The following is a 5040-nucleotide window of genomic DNA, read 5'->3' on the forward strand; positions in this document are numbered from 1 at the left end:
CTACATTGTAGTACTAGTAGTAGAGAATATTGTCAGACTTAACCATGATTATATGGACTGAAGGTAACCCTACATGCTAATTTATTAAGTTATATAGTATGAATTGTCAAATGGGCTTTAATAAAAAGCTTATGACAACATTCATTATTTTATTTGCTCAAAAAGCAGGCATGTAGTTGACTGCAAGTTGACTGTGGTCTAACACATGTATACTTGTTTGAGATTGTCTCAACACACTTATAAAGATTTTCATGAATGAAAATATGCCACGTTCTTGGGAAATGTGATTCCCTCTTCATTTGTGATCCTGTTTGTGCATTTAACACAGTTGATGGCCCAGCACTGGACGCCAGAGTTGACTCTGTTGCTGCTAGTCTGTGCAGTTACTGCTGCTGCCATCTCTGGGAATCAACACAGCAATGGTGCCCTACTCGCTCATGACGGTCATGTGACTGTCCAATCTCTCCCTGTACTATATCTATGGTGTTAACTATCCAGTTCTTTGCAAATTTACGGGCTTCTCTATGACCAAGAGCCCGTGCTGGCATAACGCCAGCTTAATCTTCAACAACAGCGTTGCAAATCCTTTTAGAGTGAGGGTGCTAGACTCAGAACTGATACCAAATTCGCTGCTTAGGTCGAAAGAGAACCTGCTGATTTTTCAAGAAACGGTCACTAGCCCCCGCCCCCTCAACCCTGAACACCGCTGCTCTCCAAGGAGGTTAGATTCTAACCTCGCACCCCTTCCTTCCCTCCCCAATCCACCCTGGGGTCGATCTGTGCTATATGGCTGATGAAGCAAGGTTGTTAATAACTGAGTCAAGGCTACATATACATCGTATGACCTGAGATCGATCCCACGGGGTTGATACCACCTGAGTCTTAAAAAAAATAAATTGCATCTCTGTCAATCTAAACAGTGAACTTAAGAAGTAATACTTAGCGGTGACTCGACTGTTGTTGGTTACAGAGAGTGTCGAGAAGTCTATAGGCCCAGCATCCTCATTGAGAACCAAAATGTTAACATCCTCTGCAACTCCCGCTCAATAGATTAAAAGCGATAATATATATATATATATATATATATATATATATATATATATATATATATATGTGTGTGTGTGTGTGTGTGTGTGGTGTGTGTGTGTAGTATGTATGTATTTGAAAGCGTCAAACACTTTCGATTACCCTATTATCCCTTTATTGCATAAATTAAACTGGTTGTGATGACGTCTTGCCTCCCGAATATGCTTTTTTTCAACTCGTAAAGGACTACAGCATTTTCAGTAATGATCTAACCACTTGACTCATTATTGAAATAGACGTAGTAGTTCCATAATGCCCATTTCGTTACTGCTGTCTACCGGTAGTTGGACGAGCTACTAAAAGGTAAGTGATCCTTGAAAGAAAAAAAAAAAAAAAAGAGAACGTCTAGTGTGCCATTAATTGCCCTTGGTTTATTGTCAACTTTCCCTCAGCGTAAACAGTGAAAGGGTCAGTCAGTCTTTCTCTTTCCGGCGGAGCAGTCAGCAGTCAGTAGTGTTTAGTGAGAAGTTCTCGGTTTGTGTCGACGCTCTTAACGTTGTGGAGGTCACGTTGCGGTTCGGTGTTTGGACACATGATTGGAAGCTGGATACTGGTTGTTGTTGCTGCTCGATTGATTACTATTTCGTTGTAGTTTTCATTAGTATTAATATTTCGTTGTAATTTTCATTAGTTTAGTATCTTGATGAGCTTTCATACTGTCTTGTTTGATGTGTTTTACTAAAAATGGTGTTTAGGTACTTTTGTTTAATGTATTGTGTTGTAAATGGGTCTTCTAGCACTAGGCTACTCTAGTTGCATCACCAACCATAGAATTGACTTCGGTTTTCATTTAGTTTCATTACCAACCATAACATTTACTGAAGTTGTCGATTTTTTTTTTCCAGGTTGCTAGACTGTTATATGGCCCCTCCGAGCATGTGTGTATAAAGTAGACGTGACGTGTCAGGACTCAATTGGTAAATATTTTTCATTCCGAACCAAGAGTTAAAAGGAGCTTTCTTGTAGTATACACAAACTTATTCTTAAACAAGCTTATCCTCCCCCTTCAGGGGCGGAGCCCTGATGTGGGGAGGATACGCTCTTGACGTTCGGTAGACGTTTCTGCCGTTTGTTAAGAGAGGGCTTGCTCTTGATAACCTTAATTGATAACCATTAAGTGCGGCCGTGAGTTTGATAATTAATATATGATGGCTCTTCAGAAATTTTGTGTAAATGCAGATATTATAGTTCAGAAAATTTAGTTCAACTTGGATTTGTGTTTTCACGATGCTCAGTTTTTCATACTAACTGTTTTAAACTGAATCCTAGACAGAACAGTTCTTACGACTGAGCATGGAGAGTGATTGAAACGCTTAACAGGAATAGGTATCTTTGTTAACTTTCTTTTCCCGACAGATTTGACTGAAATGGATAGCTAACGCGTGCCAGACTAAGATAACGATGTCATACCTTAGACTGAAATTACGGTATCGTACCATAACCCGAAATTACATGAAGTGCTTGAAGCAGCAGTGGTATCAGCAGACTTTATCATCCTCAGCCAAGCGGATATTACGGAAGTATTACCTCGAAAAGAGAGTCTATTGAAACGGCCAGAGATCATAACTACACACCGGTTAACTGCTTTTCTCTGAAAAAATAAGTGTGGCGGGCTGCTGCTGTACTATAATCATTCAGAAAACTTTCATGAATATATTAGTTCTTTTACCTGGTTTATGTCGTTCATTTACCTGGTTTAATAACATAGTAAATGTATGTGTATGCATGTGGTGTTTTATTGTGTATGTATGTGGCGTTTTGTATGTGATAAGTTGAAGTATGAATACTATCATAAATAGTAATGTGCAATTAAAATGGAAAAAGAAAACCCTCATAATTACATTCATATTAACAGATGCAAGGTTTGTACATAAATAAGTATCGTTGTGTAAGAGAAATAAAATTTAAAAAAAAAACGGAGGAAAACTACCCATTAAGATAAAAAAAAAATTTTTGCCTGAATGAATGAGCCAATGACTATAATAGGCAGTGCTTACTGAACCCCATAAAGGAAATTATTAATTAATAATGGTTAGAGTTAAAGTAGAATTTAATGATTTTGGGAACAATAGAATAAAGAGAGAGAGAGAGAGAGAGGACATATTAGCAAAATATTATTGCAAATAACTGACAAGTTCTATCTATAAGGAAGTTCTATCTATAAGGAAGTAGTGCACGCCGAGTCCCATAGAGCAGACTTTTAAGAGTAGAATAGCGGGAAAGATAGGGGGAGCTAGGAGCAACAATAAGTAAGCCAGAGAGAGAGAAAGGTAGGAAATATTAGCAAATTGTTGCAAAATGATGAATAAATAACAGGGAGAGCTAAAGGTTTTAATGATTTTAAAAGCAATGTAAGTTAGTGAGGAAGAGAGAGAGAAAGGAAATATCGGCAAATATTGCAACAACTGGCATCTTTCTGGATCATTTCCAAAGAGGACCAAGGTCATGTCGCCTCACTTTCTTTGGAAGACAAAACTCCTTTGTTGCTTTCTCATTTTTTTTCTTCTACGTCTTGCTTCTTACTTGATTTTGCTTTGTTTATTTTTTCTGATCGTGACCTCAAGCTGCAATTTTTTTTCCCCTCAAACTAGATTTTATTTTGCCTGAAGCTGGAAAGTTTTTTTTTCTTTTTTTTTTTTTTTTTTTTTTTTTTTTTAGCTGGATTTTTTTTTCGCCTCAAGTTGGATTTTTTTTTCACAAGCTGGAAGCTTTTTTTTTTCTTTTCTCAAGCTGGAATTTTTTTTTCTTTGCCTTAAGCTGGAAAGTTTTGGGTACTCGTGTATGAATGATTGTATATAAAACATAACACATATATGCATGAAAATAGGTATATATGTGTAGGTAAATATATTGTGCATGTGTGTAATTATAAATATATCGGTAGATAGGTATAAATATTAATTATAATACATTAACTTTCTTATATATATATATATATATATATATATATATATATATATATATATACATTAATATATATAATATATATATATGTATATATATATATAATAATATTACATATTTATTATAATACTTTTATATTATATACATACATACACACACACACACACACACACATATATATATATATATAATATATATATATATATATATATATATATATATATATAATATAATCTAGTGCAGTGTCTTCAATAGCACACCATCCATTTTTATTTTAGCCAGCTTGCATCTAAAATTTAACAAATATACATTTTTCGTAATGAAACAGAATGGACTGCGCCAATGATAACAGGCATTCCCTCGGTGTGAGAGAGGATGAAAGAAGACCATCTGGACTTGAAATTGCTCAGTGTAGAGTCAGTATACATATGACGGAAGAAACGCAGACTGGTCGTTGGGTAATCAATAGTTCTCAAGCTGGTGGCGTGCAGCTAGCAACGTACATGGCACTAGCTTGTGAACTGTTACCCATCCACTTTCGTAGCTGGCAAGTTACCAGCTAGTTTTTTTCTTTTCTTTTTAGTGATGACTTAGAACTACTACTATTTTCTTTTACCCTTTCCTGGGAGGTTTTCCCTTGTTACACTTTTGTCAATTTCCGTTTCAGCGCTGAATGACCTCGTAGGCACCATTGCTTGGCATGTGGTCCAAATTCTGTGTACAATTCAGTTCAATTTAATTCATGGCAGGCTGAACTGAACTACGCCGAAGCCAAAGTCAGGCAGGATTACACTTTTCAAACGTTTCACTGTCAGTTTCCGTTTCAGCGCTGAATAATGACCTCATAGGCACCATTGCTTGGCATGTGGCCTAAATTCTATATACAATTCAGTTCAATTTAGTTCATGGCAGACAACTATGCCGAAGCCAAAGTCAGGATTACCCTTTCATACAATTCTCACCACAACACACCGTATGACATGAGTTGTCTTTCTCTTGCGTCTCACAGCTTTATATCGAAGTGGATGGGATGAACCAAACACATTTGCA

General features: G+C 36.4%; 1 long non-coding RNA gene across 1 annotated transcript; it reads left to right on the plus strand.

Annotated features, from left to right (window-relative positions):
• Positions 1-1485: 1485 nt before the first annotated feature.
• LOC135198416 (uncharacterized) lies at positions 1486-2759 on the plus strand. Its single transcript, XR_010310801.1, has 3 exons — positions 1486-1639; positions 1932-2003; positions 2443-2759. It is a non-coding gene; the product is annotated as an uncharacterized LOC135198416 (long non-coding RNA).
• The last annotated feature ends 2281 nt before the right edge of the window (positions 2760-5040 follow it).

Source organism: Macrobrachium nipponense, chromosome 22 (assembly GCF_015104395.2).
Source record: "Macrobrachium nipponense isolate FS-2020 chromosome 22, ASM1510439v2, whole genome shotgun sequence".
Taxonomy (NCBI): domain Eukaryota; kingdom Metazoa; phylum Arthropoda; class Malacostraca; order Decapoda; family Palaemonidae; genus Macrobrachium; species Macrobrachium nipponense.